At 41.5% G+C, this 19,128-nt stretch overlaps 1 pseudogene; it reads right to left on the reverse strand.

The window, feature by feature from the left end:
• Positions 1-15,887: 15,887 nt before the first annotated feature.
• LOC100424146 (syntenin-1 pseudogene) lies at positions 15,888-16,907 on the reverse strand (annotated as a pseudogene).
• Between the last annotated feature and the right edge of the window lie 2,221 nt (positions 16,908-19,128).

A 19,128-nucleotide genomic window follows, 5' to 3' on the forward strand; every position in this document is an offset into this window, starting at 1 on the left:
CTGTTGTAGCTTTTACAAACACCACCCCTATGGCTCTGAAGTCCCACTCCTAGATGTACGTGCAAGAGAAAGTGTACATATGTTTACCAAAAGACATGTGCTAAAATATCCGTAGGTATTCATAGTAGCCCCCAATTGGAAATTACCCAGATGTCTGTCAACAGTAGAATGGATAAATTGTGGAATGCTCACACAATGGGATGCTATACGGTAGTGAGAATAAATGATCTACAACTACATACAACAATACAGATGGATCTCGTAAATAGAATGTTGAGCAATGAAGCGAGCCACTAAAGGGTACACACTGTATGATGCCATTTCCTTTTTTTTTTTTTTTTGAGACGGAGTCTCGCTCTGTCGCCCAGGCTGGAGTGCAGTGGTGCGATCTCGGCTCACTGCAAGCTCCCCCTCCCGGGTTCACACCATTCTCCTGCCTCAGCCTCCCGAGTAGCTGGGACTACAGGTGCCCGCACCATACCCGGCTAATTTTTCTTTCTTTTTTTTTTTTTTTAGTAGAGATGGGGTTTCACCGTGTTAGCCAGGATGGTTTCGATCTCCTGACCTCATGATCCGCCTGCCTTGGCCTCCCAAAGTGCTGGGATTACAGGCGTGAGCCACCGCGCCCGGCCGATGCCATTTCTATAAAGAACGAAGAGGCAAAAATAATCTATGCTATTAGAGAGCAGGATAGTGGTTACCCTTGGGGGGTAGTAGTAGCTGAAAGCAGGGTACAGGGACCTTATGGGATGCTGGTAATTAATGTTCTGGTTTTGTTGGGATGTTCAGTTTGTTTTCATCAAGCTATAAACCTGTTGTTTGTGCCCATTTTAATATGTATCTTATATTTCCAAAAAGATTAACAAAAGAAGACTCCAACCTTTTTTTCTTTTTTTTCAAGAGTGGGTCTCACTCTGTCACCCAGGCTGGGGGTCAATGGTGCAATCTCAGCTAACTGCAGCCTCCACCTCCTGGGCTCAAGCAATCCTCCCACGTCAGTCTCCCAAGTAGCTGGGGCCACAGGTGTGTACCACCATGCCCAGCTAGTTTTGTTTTTGTTTTTTTTTTTTTAACCTTTTCTCCTCTCTCTCTCTTTTTTTTTTTTTTTTTTTGTGGCAGAGTCTCGCTCTTGCCCAGGCTGGTATGTAGTGGCGCAATCTCGGCTCACCACAACCTCCGCCTCCCAGGTTCAAGCAATTCTCCTGCCTCAGCCTCCCAAGTAGCTGGGATTACAGGTGCCTGCCACCATGCCTGGCTAATTTTTGTATTTTTAGTAGAGATGGGGTTTCACTATGTTGGTCAGGCTGGTCTCGAACTCCTGACCTCGTGATCCACCTGCCTCGGCCTCCCAAAGTTCTGGGATTACAGGCGTGAGCCACTGCACCCAGCCAATTTTTTTTGCTTTTCGTAGAGATAGCGTCTCACTATCACTATCCAAACAATCCTCCCATCTCAGTCTCCCAAAGTTCTGGGATTACACGTGTGAGCTGCCACGCCTGGCCTCCAGCCTCTTTTTCCCCCATGGCTCCCACATGCAGAGGTGCAGAGTATTGCAGTGCAGCCCCTCTCTCCCGCTATCACAGACCATCTTAATTCAGGCTCCGATCCTAGCTACCCAACCACGGGGAACACACAGTTACCTCTTCAAGGGTCCCCTTAATGTACCATTTCACAGGCTTGAGGTTAAAAGGCAGCTCCCCATCATCTCAGGGGTTGGAGAGGGATGCCCACAGCATGGCAGTAGCCTTATCTAAAGAACCTTCTTCACAAATCCTTCTTACTTCTACCCTCTCTTGATGCCTTTGTAGTCAAAATTGTTGAGGGCATTTGAGAGTCTTAGAGCATGCCTTTTGTAAAGTCAGCTTCTATGGATCTGAGCACACTCCTTTTGGATGTCTCTTGTATTGGTGCAAAACAGCATTGGGAAGGTCCATTTTCATATCTTATTATGTAGGTAAATAAGAAATCCATCTATAATAATGGCTTGTCACATTCATATAGTGCTTGGCCTTTATAAAGAGAATGCAGATCTATTGCCTTAATGTTCACAGCAACCCTACGAGGTAGGTGTTACTCTCGTGTTACAAGTGAGAACATTAAGTCTTGTAAAAGAGAGGTGACCTGCCCTGCCTGAGCTTACACAGGCACTACATGAAGACAGGGATATCCCAAGCCAGGGCTTGTGACTCCAGATTTATTCTCCCCCTCCCCCACTTCCACCAAGGGTAGGCCAAGGTGGAGATGTACCAAAGCAGAGAAAGAAGAGCCTGGGAAACTTCTGCTTGCTGTTCTGGGATGTGAGCTTTGGAAGACACCAGATTGGGTTTGAATGGCAAATCTACTACCTACCAAGTGCATGATTTGGAGTTAGGTTATTTCACCTCTCTGGACATTAGATGATAACATCTACTTCTTATGGTTCTTGTGAACATGAAATCAAATAGCCATGTGAAGTTTCTTTTAAAGCATAAGGCTTTAAAAGGATATTGGTTTTCTTCTCTCTTTGAACAAAGCCATCCAGTCTAAGGAAGAGTAGGTGGGGAAGGACAGTAAGCCCAGCGAAGAGTTGAGGGTTCTGAGTAGCTGATAAGGATCATGGTGGCACATTGGACAGAGTGAAACATGGACCTTCATCAAGGCAAGGCAGTTTATTCCTCCACTATACAGACTGTTTAGTCTGTTTAGTATTTGGAATGAACAATTTAACCTCAGCTGCAAAACTAGGCTAGAGTTCATATTCTTGTAATTGTTATTACAGTTTCCATGCTATCTAATCCTTTTAATGCAAATATGCAAATAACTTAATATGCATACCATATTAAAGGGACCTTTAAAACAACGAGGCCGGGCGCAGTGGTTCACGCCTGTAATCCCAGCACTTTGGGAGGCCGAGGCAGGCGATCACCTGAGGTCAGGAGTTCGAGACCGCCTGGCCAACTTAGTGAAACCCCATTTCTACTAAAAATACAAAAATTAGCCAGTGTGGTGACATATGCCTATAGTCCCAGCTACTCGGGAGGCTGAAGCAGGAGAATCACTTCAACCCGGGAGGCGGAGGTTGCAGTGAGCAGAGACCGTGCCACTGTACTCCAACCTGGGCAACAGAGAAAGACTCCATCTCAAAAATAAATAAATAAATAAAACAATATGAAATGAGTTTGCCAGTGACTATTTACAAAAGCAGAAATCTAAGTGCTAAAGTTTGTTAAATTGAGTGGAAGGCAAATAAAGGCCCATAGTTACAGTATTAAGTAGACTTCAGATAAATTGATATTGCTGTCATTTGTATGTTATAACCATGATTCAAATACTGGAGGAAGAATTATCTTTCACATAAAAAGCTTTTACAGATGTTAAGACGTAGAGTCTGTCTTCTAGGCTTAAAATAGCTTCTTTCATAATTTTTTAAACATATGCCTTTTCATTCAGGACAGCAGGGGGCAGCTTTATTAGCAACGTTGATCAGTTAAACAGTAAGTTATTGTAAACATCTTGTACTGCACATTTTACCCTAATCGGGTGGAGTCAACAAACAAATATGTAAGTGATATATCTGTTTACATATTGTCAATAGTATTTATTTGCTTAATAATGCTCCCGATGTGGCTGGTAATAGGAAACGCTTACTGAATCAGGCTTCTTTGTACAAAATGCAAGACTTAATGCAATTTTATCGTAACCGTGAGTCACAAAAGCCCTTTTAAGCAAATTAATGGCCACCGATGGAAATAATCAAAGAGTGCCAACAAAAATCTCAGTTAGTCATTTCATTAATATTTCCCCATCTTGGCACTTAGTCCTTTATCTTGCTATATCATCACAGCTTTTACAATTCAAAACGGGGTCTTTTATTTGGAATTATTGGTGTTGATTGGTGATATATTATGACACATTTTTAAAATTGCAAAATGGCAGAAGTTTCATTAAATTTTAATTAGCATAATCAGCACAATATAAAACACAATGCTAGGATTTCTACTCTCCAGTGTTTAGAAAAGCAGCTTAGTAAGTTGAGAGAGTGTATGTGGAAAGACAATTTAAAATACATTTTTGTCTTTATTATGTTCTCTGAAAATATAATTTATAAAATCTAATTTTCTAGTTAGCTCAGATTTGCAAGCGGCAAGAGTTAGGATACCTTTAAAATCAGGTAACAGATGTGTCTAAGCTTGAGTGCAGATGATTCAGAAAGGCAAAGCTGAGCTTTTTTTAAGCAAATATTTTTTAGGTAGACATTTGGAAGGCTTTTTCTCTCTTGAATAAAAGGGAGGAAAAAGGCTTTGATGCCTGGTAAAGGTGAGAAATCTCTGAGTGGTCTTTATGATCCTGGAAGTGCTTTGCCTCTGTTAAAAGATTTAGCGTGAGTTCAAATATGCACTCTTGTCAAGCCTGGAGAGCTGGTGATTAGTAACCATTACAACTCAGTGACTCTATTTACATGTAGATGTTTCTATTCTTCGAATCGTTCTCAGATTTTCTGTGGACTTCATTTATATCTTAGTATGGATTCCTCCAGAAACTGACTGTGAGTACAAATAGTTTATTTGGGAGGCGTATTAGTCTGTTCTCACGCTGCTAATAAAGACATACCCAAGACTGGGTAATTTATGAAGGAAAGGGGTTTAATTGACCCACAGTTCCACATGGCTGGGGAGGCCTCACAATCGTGATGGAAGGCGAATGAGGAGCAAAGTCACATCTTACATTGTGGCAGGCAAGAGAGCTCGAACAGGGGAACTCCCATTTATAAAACCATCAGATCTCGTGAGACTTACTGACTGCCACGAGAACAGTATGGGGAAAACTCCCCCCATGATTCGATTATCTCCACCAGGCCCCACCTTTGACACGTGGGGATTATTACAATTCAAGGTGAAATTTGGGTGGGGATACAGCCAAACCATATCAGGAGGTGAAGGAAAACACCAGTAGAGGAGTCAGGAAGTAAGTCCACGAAGAGAAGGAGTTAAAGGATGGGTTATCCAGCAGGACAGAAGAGTGGACCACTCTGGGCCTAATCCCACTAAGGAACTATGGGATATGGTATAGAACATGAGCCTCAGAGTCATCCCACATTAGGAGCGAGGGAGCTGGAGTATTTACACACTAACAAGCCATAGTCTTTGGTTGAGGGCTGCTCCTGAGGTTGTCAAATCCTTGACACTTCCAGCCTGCCAGCTCCGGGCCAAGCCCTCAAGCAGATACAACAGATGGGGCACATTGAAGTGGTAAAGCCTGAGGGTGTATGGATAGGACGCCAAGAGCGTCTGCTATAGGTTACCTCAGAGGATTTCTTTTTTTTTTTTTTCAAGATGGAGTCTTTGCTGTGTCACCTGGGCTGGAGTGCAGTGACGCAATCTCGGCTCACTGCAACCTCCGCCTCCCAGGTTCAAGTGATTCTCCTGCCTTAGCCTCCTGAGTAGCTGGGATTACAGGCACCCGCCACTATGCCCAGCTAATTTTTTGTATTTTTAGTAGAGATGGGGTTTCACTAAGTTGGCCAGGCTGGTCTCGAACTCCTGACCTCGTGATTCACCCGCCTTGGCCTCCCAAAGTGCTGGGATTATAGGCGTGAGCCACCGCACCTGGCCACCTCAGAGGATTTCTATAGGAAGTTAATTATTGCATATAATTTGGAATAATGCATGGCATAGAATAAGGATTAAATGTTAATTCCATTGTTTTAATAACATTGGCCTTCTTTTTATTTTCATGGCCAGAACCTGTGTCTACAAAAAATAAGAAAAGTTAACTGGGCGTGGTGGCACCAGGAGTCTCAGCCGCTCAGGAGACTGAGGTGGGAGGATCTCTTGAACCCAGGAATCGGAGGCTGCAGTGAGCTATGATTCACACCACTGCATTCCAGCCTAGGCTGCACTCCAGCAAGACCCTGTCTCAAAAAAAGAAAATAACAAAACAAAAAAGCTTTTCCCAGAACAGTGGGGCCCAGTAGTACTATACTACAAAGGGAAGGGAGACTAGTCAAGTAATCCTTCAGAATTTTTGTTTTGTTTTAAATATCTTAGGGGATTTTCTAGCCCTCTCTAGAGCTTGAAGGGATAAGTTTCGATTTTAAAAAAAGAGAGAGAGTGAAAAAAACCACATATTTCATCCCCAAATTAGCTCCCCTCTTGCAGGGCACTCTATCTGGGTAGATATTTTTATCAGATGCCAGGTAATTCTCCTGCAGCCTGGCCTAGACCCACATTCAGGAAACACTGGCCCCAGGATAAGGGTCCAACCCTCAGGGCAGCGTTCAAAGCCCTCCAATACTCAGCCCCTCCCCACCTCTTTGACCCCCTCTCCTTGCCCTCCTTGCCTAAAAACATCAGCCCCAGCAACACAACAACATGCAATGTCTTTTTACCCCTCCCTCTACCTAGCTCATTTCACCTGGCTGACTCCTATTAATTCTTATTCAATGGTTTCCTCCATTTCAGCTCCAAGTTGGGTTAGATACCACTCCTCTGGGCCCTGCCAATGCCCCATGCATACCTCTGTCATTGCGCCCATCTCACTGTGTTAGAATTATCTCTAGGCCTGTGTCCTTTAATAGACTGTGAGAACCTTGAGAATGGGAACCGTATATTAATAGTATTACTCCATGCACCTCCAGTATGGTTGACAGGGTACAGAAAGAAGGAAGCTGGGGAGGGAGGAAAAAAGAGAGGGATGGTGTTAGTTTGGGTCTTCAGAGAAGCAGACATGAAGATGAGATAAAACACAAGACATTTATTAAAGAAAACGCCTGTGAGAGAAAATGTGGGAGGGAGATGGAAAAGACTGGAAGATCTATCAGACTTCGTTGCAAGTCTGACTTGTGAAGGAGAGAGAAAAGGAAGGAAGGAAGTTTGTGTGGAAGCATCTTACACTGCAGTTCAGTCTCAGGTTTGGCGGCCAGGCACGGTGGCTCACGCCTGTAATCCCAGCACTTTGGGAGGCTGAGGTGGGCGGATCACTTGAGGCCAGGAGTTGGAGACCAGCTTGGCTAACATGATGAAACCCCGTCTCTGCTAAAAATGCAAAAATTAGCCAGGTGTGGTGGTACATGCCTGTAACCCCAGCTATCAGGGGGGTGAGGCAGGAGAAGTGCTTGAACCCGGGAGGCGGAGGTTGCAGTGAGCCGACGTTGTGCCACTGCACTCCAGCCTGGGCGACAGAGCAAGACTCTGTCTCAAACAACAACAACAACAAAAAGATTTGGCAGGGCCAATGGGGAGTCCCTGGGCTAAAGTTGTTGGTCAAAGGAGTTTCCATGTCTCTCAAGAACAGGCCTGCCTCAGTATCCCTGCTGCACTCAATCACTGCCCGGGGGCAGGCTGCAGGAAGCACGGAGGGACTCGGCACCAATGTGGTGATGGATTTCAGAGGCTGAAGCTGGGGCCCAGGGTCAATGGCACTTCCAGTGGTCAGAGATTTGAGAGGTGAATTCTCATGGACACTAAAAAAGGAGGAAAGGAAGGAAGGAGGGTGGGACTAATAAACACACTTACGGAAAGTCTGACAGTTTGTATGGTAACATGCTCACAGGAAATCTGGCTGTTTGGACTCAGGGTAGGGAAATACAAAAAGCACAGGAGTCGAGGGGCGTCTTGAGTTGGTGACCTGGTTTCATCACTGACTAGCTGTGTGACCAGGGCAACGCTATCACTCTATGTGTCTGTTTCCTGATCTCTAAATTAAGAATATTAATACTTGCCCCATCTATCTCACAGGATTGATGTCCCACCTTGGGGGCCTTGACTTTATCTTGTTCACCACCAAATGTAGAAATACAGCTTTGGGGGCTCGCTAACATCACCCCATGGATAGCCAGGTTGCCCCTTGGCTTGTTAGCGTTCTGGGTCTTTGTGGGGAGGTGTCCACACAGAGTGGGCTGGGCGAAGGAGGACACAGCAAGGTTTCCTGGTCTAACTGACATCACCCCTGCCAGACTTTCAGTGAGTGAGCTTCAGGTACAGATGGGGAAAGGTAGCCATCTGCCAGGCAATTGTCTACTGGCATGCAGACTGTAGGTCAAATGGAGTGGCCCTGGGTGACGGTGATAGAGGATTCCCCTGGAGAGGCAACTGGGCAGGCCAGTGATGAACCAGAACTCAAACCTGGCAAGATCTCTGAGCTCTGGAGTAGTGCCCGCTCAGTAGTTCTTCTCCTGGGCCCTTCACCACAGCTTTTCCAAATGATACCCACCTTTCCCTGCCCTCCAGGGACACCATTCATTTCCTGCTACGTATGGGAAAAGCTGCCTGTTATACAATGGGATCGACACAAGATAAAAATCTAAACCCAGGCTGACCTTCCCCGCAAGGCTCCCTCCGGTCTTTAACCTGAGGTGTGTATCAGAATCACCTGTGAAGCTTTTCAAATATGAAAATTTCTAGCCCTGACCCTTGACCTACTGAATCAGCATCTCTAGCGAAGGGACCTGGGGATTTTATTTTTAAAAGGCCCCGGACGGTTCTAAAATATAACTATGCAGCAGGAAATCACAGCCTCTTGAGGGCTGACCTTATTAACCCAGACCTAAAATGCACCAAAAAAATCCATCCCAGCTGGTCATCCCAGGGCTGAATTTTAGTTCCACATTTGTGATTTACTTAATGGTTTGTTTTGTATGCTTCCTAATCTCCCTCTCCAGTGTTCACATTAGGAAATGAATTAAAAAGAGATCCTCAAATAGATAATGCGTCTGACCCCCAACCTTGGTCCCTCCATCTGGTTTGATTAACTAGGAGAAACTCAATGAACTTCCGTCAAAGCATGACTTTTTACTATTATTGTTCTACTCCTGTATTTGTATTGGCACAATTCTCAGCTGGTCTGTAAGGACCACCCAAGATGCTGGATGACAGTTTCAAAGATAGTTAGAGCAAAGAAGATTGAATTCATTTAGTACACAGTAAAATAGTCCACACATGCTGACATTTCGATTGTACCGGTTGTTGTGAATTTCTGAGCTCTCCAAGGATAGAGATTCTGTTTTGTTGACCTTTTTGTTTCCAGTCTTGTTCAGTCCTTGACGCACAGTCGGTACTTAATGTTTGTTAATAAATGAGAATTTAGGACCTGTGACCCAATTCAACGTTGCCTTCTGTGATGCAACATAATTAACATGGCCTATGAGAATTTTTCTTGCTCTTTTGCTTTTATTTACTTGCGGAAGTACTTCATGCACCTTGTAACCAGTTGTATTAGTCATGGTTCTCTAGAGGGACAGAACAAATGGAATAGGTATATATGTAATGGGGAGTTTATTAAGTATTAACTCACACGATCAAAAGGTCCCACAATAGGCCGTCTGCAGGCTGAGGAGCAAGGAGAGCCAGTCTGAATTCCAAAACTGAAGAACTTGGAGTCTGATCTTCGAGGGCAGGAAGCACCCAGCACGGGAGAAAGATGTAGGCTGGGAGGCTAGGCCAGTCTCTCTTTTCACATTTTTCTGCCTGCTTGTCTTCTAGCCACGCTGGCAACTGATTAGATTGTGCCCACCCAGATTAAGGGTAGGTTTGCCTTTCCCAGCCCACTGACTCAACATTAATCTCCTTTGGCAATGCCCTCACAGACACACCCAGGATCAATATCCTTCAATCCAATTAAGTGGACACTTATATTAACCATCACACCAGTTAAACAAAGAATAGAAGGTTTAGAAAAACCTGGCCAAGTGCGGTGGCTCATGCCTGTAATTCCAGCACTTTGGGAGGTCAAGGCGGGTGGATTACCTGAGGTCAGGAGTTCAATACCAGCCTGGGCAACATAGTGAAACCCCGTCTATACTAAAAATGTAAAAATTAGCTGGGCGCGGTGGTGCGTGCCTGTAATCCCAGCTACTCGGGAAGCTGAGGCAGGAGACTTGCTTGAGCCCATGAGGCAGAGCTTGCAGTGAGTCGATATTGTGTCATTGCACTCTAGCCTGGATGACAGAATGAGACTCGGTCTCAAAAAAAAAAAAAAAAAGAAAGAAAGAAAAGAAAAAGCTTTACCTCCCCAATCTAATCCCATGCCCTGGGATCACCAGCGTTAGGTTTGGTTAATTATCCTTCTACATCATTCTTTATGTTCATACAAAAATATACAAATGCATGTGTATTAATTACTCAGGGTTCTTGGAATCAGCTTTGTTTGGGGCACAATGGCAGACACCAAGATGAAGCTGTACATAAGACATTTAAAATGTAGTGATAGCAATTCCCTCTTTTGAAAAAGCATAAAAATCAATACATGTTTTTAAATGTTCAGCAGAACAGAACTAACAAACATGAGAAATAACATCACCAAAAAAAAAAAAGAATGATCATCCTCAACTAATACACGTTGTTGTGATGCCACTGAACGGAAAGGAAAATGTAATCGTGCTGAGCAGGTAGGAAAGCGGCATTAAGCTTCAATTCCCCTTCTTTTGAGGGTGACAAGGGGTGGGGGAACAGGAAGAAAAAGCTGCCCTCTCAGAGTATTCACCAGACACCCTAGTTTTCAGTCCTTTAAAAATCTAATTAAGGCTGGGTGCGGTGGCTCACACCTGTAATCCGAACACTTTGGGAGGACCAGGCGGGCAGATTTCGAGCCCAGGAGTTTGAGACCAGCCTGGGCAACACGGTGAAACTTCATCTCTACTAAAAATACCAAAATTAGCTGGGCATGGTGGTGCACACCTGTGGCCCCAGCTACTCAGGAGGTTGAGGTGGGAGGATCACCTGAGCCTGGGAAGGTTGAGGCTGCAATGAGCTGTGATCGCACCACTATACTCCGGTCTGGGTGACAGAGTGAGGCTCCTTCTCAAATAAATAAATAAATAAATAAAATCTAATTAAAGGACCCTGCATTACGAAGGTCATATTTTTGGTCAGCTTTTTCCAGACTGGCAGATACTTTATCCAGGCATTTAGGAAGAAAAGCAATGCAACAAAACATTGCTTTTCTCTTTTCTTTCTTTTCTTTTCTTTCCTTTCTTTCTTTCTTTTTTTTTTTTTTTTGAGACAGAGTCTCACTCTGTTGCCTAGGCTGGAGAGTGCAGTGGCACGATCTTGGCTCACTGCAATCTCCACCTCCCGGGTTCACATGATCACGTGATTCTCCTACCTCAGCCTCCCAAGTAGCTGGGACTACAGGCGTGTGCCACCACACCAGGCTACTTTTTGTATTTTTAGTAGAGACAGGGCTTCACCGTGTTGGCCAGGCTGGCCTCAAACTCCAGACCTCAGGTGATCCGCCCGCCTTGACCTCCCATAGTGCTGGGATTACAGGCGTGAGCCACTGCGCCTGGCCCAAAACATTGTTTTTCAATGCCTACTATCAACGGTGTTACTCCTAAGGAAAATGATAGAATAAGCTTAGATAGCATCTTATGTAGCTTAACGAATTTAACCATGGTCCAGTGTAGATCTAAATGAAGAATGATCCAGGTGTCTTCTGGAAGCCCCTTTCTTATCTGCATACTATTTCATGCAGAAGTTATACTCTAGAATCCGATGAATTCATCCATGGTATGTGGAAATATTGCTAGAGGCTGCAACCATGGTAACATGTCAGCCTCAAGCTATCTGGTTACATGGCCCCAGGAGAGTGGTAGCAACTCTGTGACTCAAATCTGTAAAAGCAGGAACTTTGGACCACATAACTAAGATTACTTTCAGCGATAAGAGTCTATGGAAAATTACTAAGTTTGTCATTATTTTTGTTCAAAAGTAACTTATTTACCGACCTACCTCAGAAATACTACGAGTGTGGTTCCAGACCACTGCAATAAAGTAAATATCACAATAAAAAGAGTCACACAGATTTTTCGGTTTCCCAGTGTATATGAAAGTTATGTTTATGCTATACTGTAGTCTATTCAGTGTGCAATAGCATTATGTCTAAAAAAAGTACATACCTTAATTTAAAAAATATTTTACTATTAAAAAATTCTAACGATGGCTGGGAGCTGTGGCTCGCGCTTGTAATCCAGCATTTGGGAGGCCGAGTCAGGAAGATGGCTTGAGGCTGGGAGTTCAAGACCAGCCTGGGCAATATGGCGAGACTATGTCTCTTTAAAGAAAAGAAAATACTAACAATCATCTGAGCCTTTAGTGAGTTGCAATCCTTTTGCCGATGGTGGGTCTTGTTTCTATGTTGATGGCTGCTGACTGATCAGGGTGGTGGTTGCTGAAGGTTGGGTGGCTGTGGCAATTTCTTTTCTTTTTTTTTTTTTTTTTTATAATTTCAACTTTTATTTTAGATTCAGGGAATACATGTGCAGGTTTGTAACATGAATATATTGTGTGACATTGAGGTTTGGGGTACAAATGATCCTATCACCCAGGTAATGAGTATAGTATCCAATAGGTATTTTTCAGCCCTTGCTCCCTTCTCCCCTCCTCCCTCTAGTAGTCCTCAGTTCTGTTGGTCCCCTCTTTGTGTTCATGTGAACTCAATGTTTACCTTCCAATTATAAGTGAGAATGTGCAGTATTTGGTTTTCTGTTCCTGTGTTAGTTTGCTTAGGACAATGGCCTCCAGCTCCAATCATGTTGCTGCAAAGGACATGATCTTGTTTTTCTTTATGGCTGCATAGTAATCCATGGTGTATATGTACTACATTTTCTCTATCAAATCCACTGTTGATGGGCACCTAGGTTGATTCTGTGAATAGTGCTGTGATGAACATTCAAGTACATGTGTCTTTTTTGTAGAACAATTTCTTTTCCTTTGGGTTTATATCGAGTAATGGGATTTCTGGGTTGAACAGTAGTTCTGTTTTTAGCTCTTTGAGAATTCTCCAAACTGCTTTCCACAGTGGCTGAACTAATTCACATTCCCATCAACAGTCTATAAGCATTCCCTTTTCTCTGCAGCTTTGCCAGCATCTGTTATTTTTTTGTCTTTTTAATAATCATCATCCTGACTAGTGTGAGATGGTATCTCATTTTGGTTTTGGTTTGCATTTCTCTGATGATTAATGATGTTGAGCATTTTTTTATGTTTCTTGGTCACATGCACGTTGTCTTTTGAGAAGTGTCTGTTAATGTCCTTTGCCCAATTTTTAACAGGGTTATTTGGTTTTTGCTTGTTGAGTTGTTTAAGATCCTTATAAACTCTGGATATTTGGCCTTTGTTGGATGCATAGTTTGCAAATATTTTCTCCCATTCTGTAACTTGTCTGTTTACTCTGCTGATAGTTTCTCTTGCTTTCCAAGCCTCTTTAGTTTAATTAGGTCCCACTTGTCAATTTTTGTTTTTGTTGCAATTGGAGGACTTAGTCGTAAATTCTTTGCCAAGGCTGATATCCAGAATAACATTTCCAAGGTTTTCATCTAGGATTTTTATAATTTGAGGTCTTAGATTTAAATATTTAATCTGGATTTTGGCGATTCTAATACATATGTACTGGTATCTTGTTTTAATTTGCATTTCCCTGATGACATACAATGCAAGCATCTTTCAAAACATTTTTTTTCTTTTCTTAATTTTTTTGGCTCCCCACAGGAAATGAAACCATTCATATGCTTATTTGCCACCTATCTTTGGTGAGGTGTCTGTTAAAGTCTTTGACTTATTTTTTGATCTGGTTCTTTTCTTATTGTTGAGTTTTACCTTGTATATCTGGATAACAGCCCATTATCAGATATGCCTTTTGCAAATATTTTCTCCCAGTCTGTGGTTTGTCTTTTTATTGTTTTGATAGTGTCTTTTGCAGAGCAGAAATTTTTAATTTTAATGAAGTCCATGAATTTATTTCATGGGTCATGCCTTTGGTGTTGTATCTAAAAAGTCATCACCAAATCCAAGGTTATTTAGATTTTCTCCAAAGTTATCTTCTAGGAGTTTTGTAGTTTTGTATTTTACATTTAAGTTTGTGATCCAGTTTGAGTTAATTTTCGTGAAGAGTGTAAGGTCTGTGTCTAGAGTCATTTTTTTGCATGTGGATATCTAGCTGTTTCAACACCATTTGTTGAAATGTTTATCTTTTCTCCACTGTAGTGCTTTTGCTCCCTCAAAGATCAGTTGTATTTATGTGGGCTGGACTCTCTGTTCTGTTCCATTGATCTATTTGCCTATTTTTTCATCCATACCACATGCTTACTGTAGCTTTATAATAAGTCTTTAAGTTGGGTAGTGTCAGTATTTCAACTTTGTTTTTCTCCCTCAGCAGTGTGTTGGCTATTCTCGGTCTTTTGTTTCTCTGTATAAACTTTAGAATTAGTTTGTCAATCTCTACAAAATAAATTGCTGGGATTTTGATTGTGATTGCATTAAATCTATAGATCAAGTTGGGAAGAACTGCCATCTTGACAATATTGAGCCTTACTATCCATGAACATGGAACAGCTCCTCATTTATTTAGTTTTTCCTTGATACTCATACCTTTGTCAGCGTTTTACGGCTTTCCTCGTGTGTATCTTGTACATATTTTGTCAAATCTATACTGAAGTATTTCGTTTTTGGGGGTGCTAATGTAAATGTATATTTTAAGTTTCAAATTCCACTTGTTCATTTTTGATATATTAGGAAAGCAATTGACTTTTGTATATTAACTTTATATCCTGCAACCTTGATATGATGACTTTTTTTAACTTTATGTATATATATTTAATTAGAATAGACATAAACCAAAAAGAAGAAAAAAGTCAGAATAAAGTGTCACTATCATTTTGTTTGCAAGGAGGAGTCAGGAAATGGAACAAATTACCAGAAAAATATTCTAAGACCATCTTGAAGTAGCTAGGTTACATAATCTTAAGAGTCAAATGCCAAAATTAAGCCTTATACCACTTAATCCACAGATGAACAAAAGGGGAGTCAAAAGTTTATCCTATTTAGTGTAATAATTTTTACATTAAATATATAGCAATTTGTTTCTCACAAAGTGGTACTGGCAACTTTTAGTAGAAAGAAGTTTCCATTATGCATTGACTAAAAAATCTCAAAAACAACTAAGCAGCTATGCTATAGCTCAGTAAGTACCATTAAACTGTTCTGTGTACATTTCAGGTTAATACATTTAATGGCTAGTGTACATTTCAGGTTAATAGAGAACTACATTTTGGATTTTAAAAAGGCAACCATAATTATATTTTGGCTTTTAGTCTAGATGCTTAACATAGTTAAGGCAACAGTTCAAGCTGTTGCCTTTTAAGTGAAGGTAGTTAAAATTTAAGAACAATCATCACAATTTCTTGCAACCTACATACACTGTTTGATGCTTACATGGAATGAAACCGGTGTTCTTAATTGGCATGTTACACACACACACACACACACACACAGAGTTTTAAAAAAATCAAAGGCAATCATTCTAAAGGTACTATGGTAGCATGTTAAAAATGCAGATATCCTATAGAACTAAAGTAATATGAACAGCACTACTCATTACCTAGGAGAAAGGTGACTGGTTTTCACACAAAGCTATCCCTGTATCAGTCATCCTAATCACAATGGCTTAAAAAAGCATCAGATTTCTGGCAGAGAAACTATTCTAGGAAAGTCAGTAAATCTCTTGAAACTTTCACCTCTGTAAAACCAGTATAAGGCTACAACTATTTTGTAATCTGAACAAGGTATCAGATGAAATAGTAAGATTCCCAATCATAATGTAAGATAGAAGGCCAGGCAAGGTGGCTTATGCCTGTAATCCCAACACTTTGGAAGGCCGAGGCAGGTGGATCACGAGGTCAGGAGTTCGAGACCAGCCTGACCAACATGGTGAAATCCCGTCCCTACTGAAAATACAGAAATTAGCCAGGCGTGGTGGTGCAGGCCTGTAATCCCAGCTACTCAGGAGGCTGAGGCAGGAGAACCACTTGAACCCGGGAGGCAGAGGTTGCAGTGAGCCGAGATTGTGCCACTGGCACTCCGGCCTGGGTGACAGAGTGAGACTCCACCTCAAAAAAGAAAAAAAAAAAAAAGATAGAAAGGTCCTCATGCAGCATATGCTCGCTGGCTCTGGGAAAGCTACATGTGCATAATACCGAAGTTGCCAAAGAAGGAAACTGGAGACGTTCAGCTACATTTCCATGGTGCCGTGAATTTTAAACCTCAGGAATGGTGTGGTCCATTAGGCTTTTCATAATGCTTAGTGCCATCCGCTTAATAATATGTTCAAAGATAAAAGCAAGTATGATTGTAATAGTAACTACAGTCCCAGATGTTGACAATATGTCTGCAATTTGAGAGTCCTTCAATCCAATGACATTCTGTCCATTGATTTCACAGATTTTATGTTCTGTGAGAAGACCATTTCTGGCTGCGGATCTATCTTTCACTATGGATGTTATTTTTCAATTTTTAAAGATAAAACCAACATGTGCAGTGCTATCCTTATGCATGGTAATCGTCCGTTCGAAGGGCCTGTCACGAATGGTCATGGTAATCTTCTCTTCTCTCCAAAAGCCTGTTTGAACACCTTGTGCGCTTATCAGAGCTTCACCCTGCACAGTTTTCACTATTAATCTGGAGCACTTAGTCCCCAAATCTCAGACCAACCAATGAGGCTGGAAAATTAGTCTGGACTAGCTGAACAAATATACTATTATCTATTGATTTAAGCCTGAGTCCAATTTTTCCATTTTGATCCTTACACAAAATGACTTCACAAATCCTTTGCTTAATTTCTGCTCTATGAATTCCAACGTCATTACCAGTTACAGGAGCCACCATATAGTTCATACTGGAACTTCTTGCTACCATCTGCCCCTGAATTGGTGCACCAGAAACCATGGCCACATTTACACATATTTCTTCTTCATTTAAACTCAGGCCCATGTATTAAGAGAGCTCCGGATATAGTTTGGGATAGAGATTTCCATCTCGTGAGATGGAAGCAGAAGCTTCTGACAAAATTGCTGGATTGGCAGAGTTTGCAGAAAAAGTATTTTGAGCCCCAATTACTTTGTCTACCTTCAAGTCTTCAAGAGATGGATAGAGAGACATTTTTGCAGGGTTCTTCTAGCCCACAAGGACCCACTCGCTGCCACTGCCTCTGGTCACTGGCACCAACTTCTCTATGATGACTTCTTAATTCCAAGAGTGTTTGTCAACTCTCTTGAATTTTCTACATAGATGACCATGCCATCTGTGAACAGACAGCTTTATTTCTTCCTTCTCAATCTGTATATCTTTTACTTTTTTTTTCTTGTCTTATTGCATTAGCTACGACTGCCATTACAACGTTGAAAAGGAGTGGTAAGAGGGGACATTCTTGCCTTTTTCCTAATCTTACTGGGAAACCTTCGAGTTTCTCACCAGAGGTGGTTTATTCTAATGGATTGGCTCATGAGATTGTGGGGGTTGGCAAGACTGAAATCTGAATTCAGGTGAGAGTTAATGTTGCAGCCTTGAGAATTCCTCCTCCTTCGGTGAACCTCAGTCATTGTTTTTAAGGCTTTCAACTGATTAGATGAGGCCCACCTACATTATAGAGGTAGCCTGCTTTATTCAAACTCTAGTGATTTAAATGTTAGTCACATCTAAAAACATATCTTTACAATAACATCTAGACTAGTGTTTGAGCAAACGACTTGGCACCATAACCTGGCCAAGTTGATACACAAAATTAACCATCACAATATATAAACAGATTATAGGGATTTTTAAATTTGCTTTTCACACAAGCAGAATCATACTATATGCTTTTCTGTGGAACTTGCCTATTATCTTACAATAATATGTCATATTATTGATAAAATGATATCTCATACTTATCTCTCCAGGTCAATCCTTATAGCTATTACTCTTTCTTTTAAATAGTTGGGTAATAAAAAGGAATGAGATCATGTCCTTTGCAGGGACATGGATGGAGCTGGAAGCTATTATTCTCAGCAAACTAATACAGGAACAGAAAATCAAACATCACATGTTCTCACTTATAAGTGGGAGCTGAACAATGAGAACACATGGACACAGGGAGGGCAACAACACACACTGGGGCCTGTCTTGGGGGTGGGAGGAGGGAGAGCATCAGGATAAACAGCTAATGCATGTGGGACTTAATACCTAGGTAATGGGCTGATAGGTGCAGCAAACCACCATGGCACATGTTTACTTATGTAACAAACCTGAACGTCCTACACATGTATCCTGGAACTTAAAATAAAATAAAATTAAATTAAAAAATAAATAAATAAATAGTTGTATAATATCCAACCATTTGCCCGTTTTTGGTGGGGAGATTATTTCCAGTTACGACCAATGCAAAAAACATCATTACACATATATATTTATGTATTGGTACAAGTATTTCTACAGGTTACAGTCCCAAAAGTGGGATTACTATGTCAAAGAACATGTGCATCTTTCATTTTAATAGATCCTACCAAATTACTTTCTTAAAATGGTATAGCAATTCTCCAACAGAAATTAAAGAAAGTACAAACTTCCCCACATCACTGTCAAAATTAGTTCTTAATTTTGCCTTATGGATGAAAAATGTTATCCTATTATTTGTGTGTGTGCTTTTTAAAATTTTTTAATTGTCATAACACAAAATTAACCATCTTAACCATTTTTAAGTGTACAGTTCAGCAGTGTTAAATACATTTACAGTGTTATGCAACCAATCTCCAGAACCCTTTTTAATCTTGCAAAGTTGAAACTCTCCACCCATTAAATAATAACTCTCCATTCCCCACCCCCTTTGGCCCTTGGCAACCACCATTCTACTTTCTGTCTCTACAAATTTGACTACTCTGGGTACCCCATATAGATGGAACCATACAATATTTATCTTTTTGTGACTAGCTTCTTTCATGTAGCATGTCTTCAATGTTCATCCATGTCGTAGCATGAGTCAGACTTTACTTTCTTTTTAAGGCTAAATAATATTCCATTGTGTGTCTATATTTTTTTACTCATTAAATGTCATATTATTGACAAAATGATATCTCATACTTATCTCTCCAGGTCAATCCTTATAGCTATTACTCTTTCTTTTAAATAGTTGGGTAATAAAAAGGAATGAGATCATGTCCTTTGCAGGGACATGGATGGAGCTGGAAGCTATTATTCTCAGCAAACTAATACAGGAACAGAAAATCAAACATCACATGTTCTCACTTATAAGTGGGAGCTGAACAATGAGAACACATGGACACAGGGAGGGCAACAACACACACTGGGGCCTGTCTTGGGGGCGGGAGGAGGGAGAGCATCAGGA

Source organism: Macaca mulatta, chromosome X (genome assembly GCF_049350105.2).
Source record: "Macaca mulatta isolate MMU2019108-1 chromosome X, T2T-MMU8v2.0, whole genome shotgun sequence".
NCBI classification, from domain to species: Eukaryota; Metazoa; Chordata; class Mammalia; order Primates; family Cercopithecidae; genus Macaca; species Macaca mulatta.